The sequence below is a fragment of the Alosa pseudoharengus genome, unplaced genomic scaffold (assembly GCF_046254945.1).
Source record: "Alosa pseudoharengus isolate Yale_2024_CS ecotype anadromous, Long Island Sound unplaced genomic scaffold, YU_APseudo_1.1 YU_APseudo_1.1_scf_13, whole genome shotgun sequence".
NCBI classification, from domain to species: Eukaryota; Metazoa; Chordata; class Actinopteri; order Clupeiformes; family Clupeidae; genus Alosa; species Alosa pseudoharengus.
The window spans coordinates 16,755,078-16,770,128 of NW_027468598.1; the positions used below are offsets into that span (position 1 = coordinate 16,755,078).

The window sequence follows — 15,051 nt, forward strand, 5'->3', positions numbered from 1 at the left end:
CTGGGTGGCTGAGGAAGGCGTAGAGGGGGTGGGGGTGGTAGGGATTATTCTTATGACCTCTGACAGCCCAGGCTTTGCAAAGAGTCATGCACCTGAGAGGTTGGCTTATTTCTGTCCAATCAATGGAAGCGTACTAAGGTCAATGGCATCAGAGGGAATGGCACGGCGATGTTTGCAAATTAAGCACATGAACACACCTTCATCCAGCTGCGCTCCTCTGGGCGCACTTGCCACCCCCCGTAAATCACTCGTGTCAGCGCTTGTAGCCGTGATTTGTTTAGTCGGCAAATCCTGATGACATACTGTAAGATGCCCCGATTCCCCATAGAGCGTGGGTAATAAGGCAGGATAGTTACACGGGCAGAGGATAGGTGTGGGCACCACGCTGTGACGCGGTAATGAAACCCCCACCAAAGCTGTAACACAGTGGCACAGCGCTCCAGCTTGTGTGTAGTCACACATAAACACATTTTAGCGAGGACGACTCAGGGAGACAAGAGTGGATGAGGCTTGTGAATATTATCCCTCCGAGCCGTCTGATGAAAGCGAGGGCTTTGTGTGGGTCAGCGATCATAATTACTGCTCTCATCTTTTCCGAGAGCCAAGGCCTGGTTCATGATCCAAACCAGTGAGGGTTATGCTTAGAGAGTCGAGTCGAGTTGCTCGTGGGCCATCTCTCTTGGTTAGCTGCTCTCCTGCAGTCAGTGGGAAACTCAAAAGCGAAGGCGTGTCATAGGTAGCCTCTCCCCCTAGCGATGCCATATCGAACAGACATAATGTATGCAGACACTCTAACACTTTGTGGGCAAAACATACAGCCACTTTTCTGTTACCTTTTCATTTCTTGAAGTATATCAAATTGTGGCAAAAAAGGATGGCCTTTCATTGGAAGGCCTGCTTGCCATTCTGAGGGTCACAGAAAACGAACCTGCTTTACTATGCGAGCTGGTCTGAGTGCGTCTCATTTGCCATCTACATTCCTCTGTAGTGCTTTTGTCTTTTGTTTATTCGAGTCTGTCATAATTATTCAGGCTTGATGATGCATCTAAAAAAACGTGCGTCTCTCCTGAGGCTGTTTCAGGTTAATTAAAAATTCACCATAAGCAGAGGGCCTGAAGCTCGCTTGAAAAGACGACTCTCCGAACGACCACAAGGGAGGAAGTGAAACACGGAAAAAAGTGAGCGAAATTAATAAATAAATGGATGAATAAAGCGAAGAACCTGTGGCATGGGCTGTATCATCACAGAGGGAAAAAAGGTGCACCATCTGTTTGTACTGTAGCTGTGCATCTAACCATTTTTTTCCATTGCAATCACTGGAGACTTAATTAAACTGAAATTGTCTCTCCTCGGGTTAAAAAAAGGAATGATTCATGGAGATTACTGAGCACAGACTTCAACACAGAGTGCTCCAGGACCGCCCAAGATGGGATCGCTTCCACTTCATAATTGATGTCAAGCACACCAAAATATGATCAACTAAAAACGGGCCAGCAGTGTCAAGGCTTCAAAATGGTGGTGGGGGAGGCATCATCTTTTTTTTTTTCTTGTAAAAAGGTCTGCCCTTATTCAGGGGCTTCCTACCACTTCATGGACCATCATTTTTTTTTCTCCACACACTTTCTTTATCAAAAGAAAAAAAAAGAACAGAAAACGCGATAAGGCCTTGTGAACGTCTCGGAGGAAAAAGTGAACAGCTCACCAAGAGCATCGTCGTGACATCGCATCATCTTTTTGATGCCAACCGGCGCGGCGTGATGGCCGGCCCGAGGGATTAGTGCCGGCAGACAGCAGTCTCAAACCACACTGATTAAGCACTTGAGAGGAGAGGCTGAAAATGACTAATCCACACATATTTAGTATTCATGGAACAGGGGCAAGCCTACGAGAGATCACCTTGACAGGTCAGCTTAAAAAAAAAAAAAAAAAAAAAAAAACGAATCGAGCGGAGGGAGGGGTGGAGGGTTAGAGTCCCACGAGTGGCTCTGGGGCCAAGTCGAATAATTATAACTTTAAAAGATAACTGATTGAGTTTTCAGACGGGTGATAAGAATCTAGTTCATTTGAGTGTAATTGAAAATAACCAATACACTCCATTAACGGCAGTTAATTACACTTCCAAGAGCTTTCAAGTGTGTACCAATGTCTGTGTCTGTGTGTGTGTGTGTGTTTGTGGGGTAGGGGGGGGGGGGTAAACTTTAAAAAGCGCTTTATCATTTTAATAAGCCAACAGAATGACTGCTACTACCATCTGCACAGCAGGAGGAGGGGCCCATTTATCTCTTGGGCCACACAACACTAATTTATATGCCAGCGCTACAACTAGGCAGAATGGGTCCAGCGCCTGGACGGAGACTAACAAACACAGGCGGCCCAGAGTCGAGAAAAAGTAAGAATAGCCTTTTTTATCTTCGCAGGATTCACGGCATTCTCTCGCCAAAGAAACACAATGCATATTAAAAGTATCGCACGGTTGCAGCGGCCCGACTGTTCCGTTTTTATGTCGAGGCAATAAGATAAGATGGGAGAGCCCTCTGTGCGCCCAGCACATTAATAATATTCTGCATTAATGACGGATATATCTCATGCAAAGTGTAAGCAATTCTTACATGTAATATTAATCAGTTTTGAAAATGTCATGGAAATAGATGAAAAGCGGAGATCGTTTTCAAGGTCTTCATGGAAAAATAATTGCAAGTCTGCATAGCTGTGTGTGTGTGATATTGTTCACAAGACAGTCTGGATTCCAGCAGAAGAAAGTTCTGCATACATGCGCTTTTTCAAGGATGATGAAAACACTAAATCACTTGAAGTGCAAACAGCAGCGCCTGGATGCCAGAAAACCATAAGAACGTGATGAAATCCCTGTGTTTACCAACCTTGCCATGACCTTAATAACTAAGTCAATTATATGCATCAAACACCCCAATAACGACAAAGAATTAGGCTACCGCACAAACACCAAAGCCTTGTACACACTTTTAAAAAAAGTATAATAAGAAGGAAATAAAATAGAAATAATAAATCCTTTGTTGGCAGAGAGAGGGAATTACTAGATAAATCTAACAAGAGGCTGAACCGAGGACTGGCTGGCTCAGACAGGCTGCGGCGGCTCTTTAGAGAATACACAAACAAGAGAACTTATTTTATTTTTCAACTAAAAATGCTATCTGTCCTAACAATGTCAGTCCAGAGTGGAGCCTCCTGTGCATTTCTCCAGACAGCTCCGGAGGATCTCGTCACGGAGCTTTTGCTTTCTATTACACAGAGGCTCTTGATGTTACACTATAACATGACCCATCTCCTAGAGAGCCACACATATGACAAGACCAGCCTATATATACACACACACACTTACAGAAGACTGCGTCATAGAATTCCTTCAATTTTCTTCATTGCATGCCCTCCCACACACACACACACACACACACACACACACACACACACACACACACAACACACACAGACACAGACACACACACCAGACAAATTAAACCGAAAAAGTTTTCAGGAGTTACAACTTACAACTGTTAATTTCCATTTATTGATTTTGTAAACACTCTTATCAAGAGTAACTGGAATGCATTTCTAATTAAAAGTGAAAGGGGCTGTTGTGTTTGTGCAGCATGCCTGGGCCTTAGCTCATGCATTTCCAATCTAGAACGCGCTGGCGTCTGCATGCAAAATGGGCACGGGGAGGCCGGAGACGTTTGGGGGGTTTGTACACGCGTCGGCGAGAGACAGGATGGGCACATGCTCAGGCATGCAGCGGGCATATATAGAGAGGCTATGCAAAGCTGATGGTAACACAATGGGTTATGTGGCAGAGGTGAAGGTGCATGAAGGCTCCCCATAATCTGCACTTTGGTCCAAGAGTTCAGCGGCAGTGAACACAAGAAATGGGGTGGGGGGGTAGGAGAGCCAGGGGAAACCTGAATTAATTCAATGTTTTGTATTAATTTTTTCTTCACTTGACAAGTCATACATGTCTAGCTGAGTGCTGCAGTGAGTTTTTATTTTTTTTAATCTGCAAACTATTAGAAATTGTTCCACCTCCAAGGCAGAGATTTGATACACTTTGGCAACAAAGTAGGCTAGACTGGTAATATGACAGATGATAATGGCTTTACCTTGCTGTCAAATGTTGTTAATGCAGTTCATCTTAACACCTGCGGTATAGATCTAAACCTTCTTAAGAGCCTGTCTGTTAAAAGAATTTACTGGTCAAATGTGGAAATCTACAAGCCAACTAGCTGAAGATCAGTGGGTTGTTTTTCCTTTGAATTTTAACTTCAAAACGAAAATTATAACCCAATGAAAATGTGGATTAAAATGAAAATGGAATTATGGATGGAATTAGGTACTATGTAATCAAAATGTTAGTAAGCTCTATAATTCTAATAAGCACAATGAAATGAGTGAGCTTAGCATATTCAGCACATGTTGTTTTTTTATGTTTGTAGCAACATGCAATTCTGCATGAGAAGAAAAAGTGCACCTGACATAGATTAGCATAATCCATTCATAGCAATGCACACAATGTAAGTTAAGACGCACTAACAGAACCTTGTAGTGAAGGATTGCACAAACATGACGCTTAGAAATTCAAATGGGTTTAAATGAGGCAGGTACAGTATGCAAAGGGCAGTGCATCATTAACATTAAAGAATTCCATATTTGCATCAGAAACAGGCCATTAATAACATGCATCGAGTACAGTAATAACTATTCTGCAATAATCTGTGGCGTGATACTGAAAAACTCTATCCAGTATCAGCCTCTTTTTTTCCTCCAAAATGTGACGTCCCTGACATCTAACCCAAATTAATGCATAGTACAGTATAAATGCTAGTGGGTTCAAATGTCTTTATCTTGTTAATGTTCAGTCAGTTTGTTTAATGCCAAAGTGATTATTAGTGCATATATTGCATAATTCCTATGAAAAGAGAGCAGGATTTTGTCTTTGTACTCCCACCCCGAGTCAAAGTCAGAAAAAGCAGACAAACCACCCGTGGAAAGTAGAGAGAGCGAGGGGAAAAAAAGTCCAGAAAAGACAGACAGTCCACCTGGCCACCATTGGTGTGCCCTCGTTGATCAGGGTGCGGCGGTGTCGTCCCTGAGGAGGCCGTCGCCCGTCCGGTCCTCCCTCGACTCCTCGTTCTCTTCTGGCATCGCAGGCTCTGCCTGCAGGCATGGGGTCGCCGCCTCCACCTCGGAGGGCTCTTTGGTGGCGCTGCCACCGCCACAGCTGCTGCTGCTGCCGCTTCCGCTGCCGTCGGGCCCCGGGACGTCCCGCTCCTGGCCTGCCAGGTTGGGCGACGCCATGGGGGTGAGGAGGACCGAGGAGGGGGAATTGGGGGACAGGTGCTGGGCCAGGAGCTGCAGCTGGTCGGGCTGCGGGCCGGCCTCGCCACACACGGCCTGGCACAGGCCCGAGAGGCCCTGCAGCGTCTGGCCCATGCTCAGCTTCAGGTGGCTCCGCTCCTGCAGCAGCTTCTCCTTCTGACCTCGCTGTCGGACAGAGGAAAGGGGGGGGGGCGTTGGAGGAGAGAGACGCAAAGCCATTAGGAAGCCATTAGCCGCAATCTCACATGGGCACTAATGGCCATTAAAGGAAACAGCCTGGCAGCCAAAATGGATGAGGAAGAAGGGAGGGGAAGGGGGGGGGGGGAGATCTGCCACAGGTCACAAACTTGAAACTTAGAATAGTGTTGAGTGCTAGCCACAGCCAGAACAGAAAAGTAACATTAGCGGCATGTTGGCAGTAATATCCACCAATTGCACCATCAAGTGCTGGCAAGATACTGGGACAGAACAAAAATGCTCTGTAGACCCAGAAGTACAGAACTGCAAATACAAACGGGTTTGACCAGACACACAGCTTTGCTGTAAGTAAACAAATAAGAAAACTGGAGACAAAATTATAAGAGAGTTTGACAGACACAGACATACAGCTCAAATAAACAAACTGGGTCTGGTCTGTTTTTTGCCATAGAATATGTTACTGTACATGGAATCATTCAAAATGAAATTTGTGAGTGTTTCTGTTTAAACTCTCTAGCATCCATTAAAAAATATTACTCTGGAATAAGTAACAATTCTTTTGTTCAAATTTTCCACATATGAATTCCAGCCAGAAATTGATTCCACTAGTTGGTCAATCCTAAAGTATAAATAAGCTTCGACTTAGCTGTACAGTCCCTGATTTTAAGAAAGGAGAATGACATTTTTGATCACAAAAGCCTCTGCCATATCTGTACTAAAAACACAATAAAATGCACTGAAACCGCTGTGCTGTAAAGGGCTCAATAATGCTGCATTTAACCTTGAAGAAAGATGTACCTGGCCAATACTGATTGAATGTGCCCCAGGTAATGCTTTCAACATAAAGCCCAAAGGGTAAAAACTCAACTGCCAGTCAAAAGATGCCATTGGCTTTCACGCTCACTAATGCACTTTCAGCACCAACCTTTTCAGATTAAACGGGCAGAAGGAAATCTACTCACACTTTCAGCGCCAACTGTTAAGTTAAGTGAACGTGTAGAGTGCAAGCACTTTGTACTCTTTTGATTTAATTAGTCATGACTACAGAGTGGGAGAATCTGTGTTTTTGTCTGGGGTATTACATTAATAAAAAAAAAGGTCAAGACTTGGAACATTCAAGCATAGAGACATCAAAGAGACCTGTCCCAACATTAGCACACATGCACACGCATTAAAGTCGACATACCAGTTTCTTAATCTCGCACTCCAGCTTCCGAATGCAGTCCAGCTTCCTCTTTCGGGAGCGCTGGGCGGCCACACGGTTCTTGCTCCGGCGACGGACGTCGTGGACAAACTCAAGCTGTTCCTGGGTCAGGTTCTGTTGCCGTAGCATCTGCTGGAACGCGCTGCGGGTCATGTTGGGGATCTGCTCCACCGGGAAGGGCAGCTGAATCTGGATCAGAGGCAGACACAACATGGCAGCCAACTGACACAAGTGGGTGACCCCTGGAGCTGAACTCATCATACAGGCCATCAATCAAGCTCATATAGCCGGGCAGAGAGGAGCTTGCCAAGTGAGTGCAGTCTCCTGCAGCCAGGGGCACAGGTGAACCGATGTCTAAAACGGATTTGAAAAGAATCAATTCCAGCGATTGCCCAACGCATCATTAAATGTGCCAAGGAGTAGCTTGTCTGAAGTACGCGGACGCAATTATGATTAGCAATCTGGAGGAGTTTGTGTGGTTTTGTTCTTAAAGAATTACACCACATACTTTTGAGCAGATGTTAAAAGCAAATTTTTTTTTCTGGGCATTCTATGCCTCTAGTTTTCCGTTTCAGACCATTAATTTCATCTGACTCTGCCAACAACAACAACAACAACAACACAGTCACTGTTTCAATTCAGAAGGAGGTTTAACAGTCATAAGGTGGATGGCAATTACCCTCACTTGCAGATGGCAGTGGCACCTGTTAATGACTGCACCAGATCTCAAGTTGGGGGGGGGGAATATCTTCATAAAAATATTTTGCACTTTGTATTTTGTATAATGTTTTTTGTATCTTTTACTGCTAGAAAAATATACAGGAATACAAATATGGTAGTTTCATTCCATGCAAACTCTCTTATATTCCAAGGGGAATGTTCTGTATAGTAGTTGAGTTGGCATGGGATGACCCAATAGAAACCAACTGATCAAGAAACCTGAGGCCAACATAAATCACCAAAGACTAAGACAAGCTAACCTTCCCTACCACATCTAACAAGATACACTACCTGTCTTCACTTGTAGGGAGCTTTGTATTATATTTAAATGAGCCAAAGCTTCATTTGTTATCAAAAGACTCTCTATGCTAAGTCACAGCGAATTGAGCAGTGTATACAAGCTCAAAAATTTATTTATATTATGCAAAGAGTAAACTTTTGGTGACAATTTACATAGGCTTCAACCTTCATGTAATGCTTCATTTGCAAACCTACACTGTAAACAACCCAGTTGTGAATAATAGACTTCCTGGCAGTGTGTAACAGTATATTAGCTAACTGGAGCTATGCATGGCAAACGTGTTAACAGTTGTTTACAAGTATTAATTTACAGCCTAATTATGGCAGATGTGTACATTTTATCTGTCTCCTAGCCAAGAATTTCACCAATTACCTTGAAGGGGGGGGGGGGGGGTGCTGTATGGCAGCAGCAAGACCATAAACAATCAAACAAATCGTAAATCAAGACAAACCCACCCCAATGAGAGGGGGAGGGGGGCAAAGGATAGACAGAAAGAGAAACCCAAGGAAAGAAAAGGGCCCGCCAAGAGCAATTAGAGAAAAGAAGGGAAAAAAACAAAGAATTGTCTTAATCCAGTAGTCTAAGGAAGAGAAAACTGCAAAATCCAAATCCATCCTGTGTGTATGCCACAGACCAATAAAAATGCCCTCCTATGCGGCTGGCCTGTAATACATGCAGATTCATAGGTTGCCTAGAGTGAGGTTCTTGGTCTACAACTATGCAGATACTTTAGATTGCAATAATGATTGCAAGTATGGTCAGACTGTTGCCTGCATCACAGGGATCAATTTAGTCAAGTCAAGTTAAGTCAACTTTATTTATAGAGCGCATTTCATACACAGAGGTCATTCAATGTGCTTTACATAAACAAAAGCGAACAGGAATAGTTGATAAAAGCATAGAAGGGCAATAGTCAAAGAATAGTTTAAAAAGTAAAGAATAATACGAAAATAATAATAATAAGAAAACATAACGCACACAAGGTGATCGTACATAAAAGCATAAAAGGGCAATAAAAAGTGTTTAAAAAGTAATAATTAAAAAACAACAACATAGAAACGATTACCATTTTAGCTGAAAGACTTTCCCAGATTTAGAAATGTAAAAAATAAGTGATCAGTTAGCAGAAAGCATCTGAGAAAAGTTTGGTCTTAAGTCTAGATTTTAAACTGGCTACAGTTGGGGCAACTTTGATCTCATCTGAAAGTTGGTTCCAGAGCTGAACTGCATAGCAACTAAAACGCTGCTTCACCATGTTTAGTTCTAACAGTAGGTTTTACTAACAAGTATTTCTCCTGAGACCCGAGAGGTCTTGAAGGTGTGTACTGCTGAAGCATGTCTGCTAGGTAATTTGGTCCCATTCCATTTAGTGATTTATAAACAAGCAGAAGCGCTTTAAAGTCAATTCTGTGACTTACTGGAAGCCAATTAAGTAGTGAAGTAATGTGGTCAATTCTTTTAATTTTTGTGAGAACCCTAGTCGCTGCATTTTGTGTCATCTGAAGCTGTTTGATAGTCTTTTTAGGAAGGCCTGTGAAAAGCCCATTGCAGTAGTCAACCCTACTGAAGATGAATGCATGAATAAGTTTTTCTAGATCATGTTTAGACATTAGCCCTCTAAGTTTGGCAATGTTTTTGAGGTGGTAAAAAGCTGATTTAGTTGTTGCTTTCATGTGGCTGTTTAAACAGTGGTTTTCAAAGTGGGGGCCGCGAGGGGGTGCCAGGGGGGCCTCAGCAAGTTGGAAGGAAAAATAAAAGCAACAAATAAATACATTTGAAAATGTTTCAATTACTATGATTGGTTGTTATACAATGCCATTATAATAATTTGTAGCATATCTGAACATTATATTTTCCATGATAATGGGAATAATAGTAGAGTGATAGCTCTCATATAGCAGAAAACCCCAAATGCAATTTTTACACACTGTATGCTCCATCGCGAAGTACTTGTGGCTAAAATAATTATTAGGATTAGCTTAATGTATTTTTACATTTGCCGTAGTATTGTCGATGGGTTTAACACATCAAGGGGGTCCTTGGCCAGAACCTAGTGGTATTTGGGGGGCCTTGTCGTGGAAAAGTTTGGGAACCCCTGGATTAGGACACCAAGATTTCTAACAGTATCCTTTGCTTTAAGCCCTTTCATCAAGGAGAGTGGCAACCTTAAGTCTTTCCTCTTTTTTATCAAATATAATTACTTCAGTTTTTTCTTTGTTCAACTGAAGAAAAATGAGACATCCAGTTGTTAATCTTGTCAATACACTGACAAAGAGATTCAAGGGGACCATAGTCATTAGGCGAAAGAGCTAAGTAAAGTTGGGTGATAGGAAATCAAATTGTGATGGTTTGTCCAAGTGGGAGCATTAACTAGTAGGCTCTGGCCAGGCCACCTGTGTGGGGGTGGCCTAATTCTGAATCGAAACAATGACTCTGTGTGTCCAAAGATCAGAGAGGGTTCTTCTGATCAGACGCCATTTGACTCCTTGACCAGACGCTTGGGTGAACATTGGGGATTTCAGTATTTCCTGCCTTACACTGCTATGCTAGACCCATCACTAGTCCTAATCCTAGAGGCGTGTGTGTGTGTGTGTGTGTGTGTGTGTGCTGTTTTAGACCTTTCTCTAGTCATGATTCTAAAAAAAAACTATGAATCTCCAGTTGCCAGCACATGCCTCCTCAGCGGTGACGGAGTTGACACTTTTCTGACGATAACAACTCACCTCCTCTGCCCGCTCCCGGCGCCCCTCCCTCTCCCCCTCCGTGTCTGAGTGAAGGTCGTCCTCAGAGTTGATGGGGGACATGCAGGGGCTCGGGCTCTTCTCCTGCTGCGGCAGGTTGGAGCAGTCCACCACCGGCGTCTGGGCCTCCTCCGACCCCAGGTTCCTCAGGAAGGGGCACTCTCCCGTGGTCGAGCTGAGATCCAGGTGCTTGAGCCAGTGGAAGTCGGCGGCGGCGCTGGCGTTCTCCGACGCAGACTGCTCCACCACTTCGTCCAGGGGCATGGGCTCGGACAAGGAAGCACCCAAGTCGCACCAGAAGCCCTTGGCCAGGTGCTCGGCCACCTCCCTCTCAACACTGCTCCGATTTCCAGACGTTTTCATGGAAGTGATACAGGACGGTGCGTGGCCAGCAGTGTCGAAACTGAGGTCCGACTCTGCGTCGGTGCTACCCATGACGCTCCCTGGCTCTAAGGGCTCAGGTGAGTTCAGCTGGCACAGCCGCTGGCTACTTTGGTTGGGGGTCCTTACCATAGCTTGGTCTGAGGGTGGACTGCATGCCTCAGACATGCCGATTTGACCAGAGAGGGGAGACTGAGATTGCTGGTCCAAAATGGGACAGGTCTCCATGGAAACATCATTTGGGCAGCCACTGCTGGCCAGATCTAGCATAGCCTCGTCTGCCATGGAGTCTCCGACGTCGCCACTTGAGCCCACCATCTTTAGGAAGGGGCACACTTGCTCTGGCGCTGTGGATAATGAGGGCTGCAGCTCAGGACCACAGTTTTGCAGGCAGAACTGGTCTTGGCCATGGGCCTCTGGGAATGCAGGGCTCTTTGGTGAGGGGAAGCCTAGGGTTAAATTCTCCTCTGGTAACATAGAGGTGCTGGGCTGTGAGGGCTGACCAACAAGGCAGGGGTCTAGGCACTGTCCTGCAATGCCTATGCTGTCCTGCGTTGTGGTCTGGGATATGTCCTGTGTTTTATTTGGAGATATGGCCTGTGTTGTGTTCGGGGATATGTCTACGGACACATCACCTGGGCCCAGGTCTTGGCCAGATGGGGTTGTGTCATTACATTGATGCCCTTTGTCACCACAGGACTTCCTTTTGGCTTTTTCAGCATCTGTTGTGACACAGGCATCCTTGTGGAATTTGGGAATGAGAAACTCAAAACAGGATTGGTCCAGGTTATGAAAGCCCAAGAATTTTGCGCATTGATGGATCGATCTCTAAAATGTTGTCTTTGGTGAAGAGAAGCTTTGCTGTGTAGGCAAACTGCAGCAGTGGTTCAAAGCCTTCCACAGTCACCTACAAGTCATACAAAACGTACATTCTGGTTAACTATAAGCATTGAATGTCCTTACATGTTCTCTATTACTCTTTATATTCTTCCCTCACATTATTTTTCCTATTTACATAGTCAGCTGCAATTACTTGCATGCACAAATAAAATGCAAATAGACTTGTATACACATACATATATTTTTTCAGGAAAGTAGGAGACATATTGGTTATTGAAGTCATACTCTGGAAAACGTACATTGTCAGGAAGAGTGATGACTCGACTCTGACTGGCGTGGCCCAGGAATTTGGAATGGAAGAAGTCGCTGCAAGAGGCCAGCACTGAAGAATGCGCTCGGTAACTTCGACTCTCCACGAGAACGGTCACATCACACAGCACGTCGTTCTGTCGCTGCTCATCCAGGGAGCGGAGGACATGGGAACTGTGAACTGCAGACTGGAAAGTGAAAACGGACGTCCGGTGGCCATCCACAGACATGATGCCTGGTACTGGCTAGATCCAGGAAGGGAATGGGTGCATTTTAATAGTGTGCATAAACTCCTTGTACAAAGACTCATTGTATGACCAGTGTTGCCACAGTTACCTTGAAAAAGTAATCTGATTACTGATTACTGATTACTCCTTTAAAAAGTAACGTAGTTACTTTAATGATTACTTGATTTTAAAAGTAACTAAGTTAGATTACAAGTTACTTTATTAGTTACTTTCAGCAGCTGCCGACAACACCCCCAACGCCTCAACATAAAAATGATAACCGGTTTTGCCAATACTCACTATACTGGAAGTGCATTTTAACAGCAATGTATAGCAGACATCCCAACCTAACCTACTTAGATACTGAAATTCAGATGTTTGTTCAATAATGTCTAAGTACACCAAATAAGGAAGGCCTATTGATAGAAAGTGTTATAGTAAAATATGTAGATTTTTTCTCATGTAGGCTTGGCAACTAGCCATCTTGTAGCCTATAGGCCTGAGTAATATGCAAATGAAATTACACTTGTTAAACTCACCTCAACAAGTCTTTTGCAATCATTTAACCCGCCGTGAGCAATGCTAAAGTTGCTGTTACAAACAGTGCAGTGTGCAAGATTATCATTATGTTTGAATCTTTTGAGACAATTGGGTACACTTTTGTGTAGTCTGATGTGAAATGGGTCTTACATCTTCCTTTTTGAGGGGCACTGACGCTGCCATGACGCTTCTGTTCCTAGATACACTGACTGAACTGATTAATTATGTTTGGGAGAAAAGAGATATAAGCACTTACACTGAAAACGGATTGGTTGATTTAGCAAAACAGACCAGGATGCTCTCTGTCTTGGATGCGCTTCAGGCACAAACGCACCACTCCTCTCTCTCTCCCTCTCCGTTGTGTGCGCATTAATCTATGCAGACGCGATTTGAAGCAAAGATTCTAGAATCTTTGATTTGAAGTCCGGTCTGGCTTGCGTGCTCTTGTTCGCTCTAGGTTCCGGGAGATTTTATGTAATTTGCGGGCGTCAGGAAGCCGCTATCAATATGTGGGAGACTCAAAACTTCGGGAGACTTGGGATGTCTAGCTAGACAGCACTTTGTCGCCAGCACAGAATGTACAATTTACCTTAATGTTGTCATGTTTAACTCACACAAACTCAAAGTAATGACTGATGAAATGTGCATCTCTCTCTCCCTCCATTGTTGTTTACGTTTGTGTCGCTGCACGTGAATTGTCCTCATGCTGAAAACGTGAGCATAGCCTACATGACATAGGCTACCCAAGACAAGAAGAAAGCAAAGAATATATCTTTTTATTAAGGAAAATGACAAAAATAGTAACGCACAGTAACTTAGATAAGTAACTTTAATCTGATTACTGGTTTGTAAATAGTAGCGCGTTAGATTACTCGTTAATGAAAAAGTGGTAAAAATAGACTAACGCATTACTAAGTAACGCGTTACTGGCATCACTGTGTATGACCATGAAATGCAATCATAATTGATGTAAAGTAGCCTAATCTTTGTACTTCTACATCTGCACGTCCAGCAACGAAGTATTCCATAATATTAATATGACGTTGGAATTCAACACAACACATGTACATGGAAATACATGCTCTTGATGGCAAAAATGCTTTACAAAGGCTAACCTAACCTATTCTTGAAACTCTACCCTAATAGCTGCTACTTTGGGCCCGATCTGTTTCAGAAGTGCACAACTAACGTTAGTTTTCGGTCAAGTTCAGTAGCCGTGTAGCCTACAGTAACCTTATGTCATTTCGGAAACAGTCAAGAGTCCGTGTTGAAGACCGAAATACTTGAGGAAAGTGAAAAGATTCTGACAGCATGCTAGCCCGTTTATTTACGCATAGCTGCTACACTTAAATGTTATCCTTAGCATCTCTGGCTAAGTTACGCAGGATAGGTAGCTACCCAGTAAACATTGATAATTTAGCATCATCGGTGTTACAGGTGGTTATCAGCACCGCCCTAATCGAAATCTGTTGTTCTATTTGGATGTAACGTTATTTGCACAAGACAGGGCCGGGGTAATTGAACTTCGTCAAACATACTTCTGTTATCCAGGTTACACTACTTGAAAATATTTGTCATCGTGCAAAGCATATCTCTTAACACCACAAACCGACCGTTTGCATTTGTTGTTGAATAACGTTATCCTGGGGACAGCTAACTAGCACCTAGCAAGCGATAGCTAGCTCTGGAATTCAGCTGGTGACGCTATCGAGCGTTGTGTCAAGCTTTTACCAGAACTAGGGAAACCGTTCTGTGCTCTTGCAAGATTAAACCGAACATCATCGTGAAACTTAAACAGCAGCTACTGAAAACCATGGAGGATACCTTCCATTTAAAGAGGTGGTCAATATTTGTCTGGCAGCTAGCTCTCTAACGTTAGCTAATTTTGTCATATTCCAATTTTGAGCTTCCTGCTCACCTACCGTAACACACAGTAGGGATTTCCTGAGTAAAAATGAAGTGTGGTGTAATGAGTAAAACAACACTGACCTGTCATATCACCTTGAAGTGTCAAATGTATTCATTTTCCTGCAGTCTCTCATAACTGTTTCGAGTTAAACGCTGACAGTCACGTAATCATGTGATATTTGGGAAAGTTCTGCCAGCCATTCGTATGTTGCAAGCCTGGACTAATGTGAGGCTGCGCAAAGTATATACTGCGCATGTACCTATTTCAACTTGTCAGTCTCATAAAATATATAGAAAATAAATAAAAATCAACCATTATAACCGAAAGAGTAGGCT

The 15,051-nt window shown here is 43.6% G+C and overlaps 1 pseudogene; it reads right to left on the reverse strand.

Annotated features, from left to right (window-relative positions):
* Window positions 1–3,525: 3,525 nt before the first annotated feature.
* On the reverse strand, window positions 3,526–14,936 carry LOC143121734 (transcription regulator protein BACH1-like; annotated as a pseudogene).
* Between the last annotated feature and the right edge of the window lie 115 nt (window positions 14,937–15,051).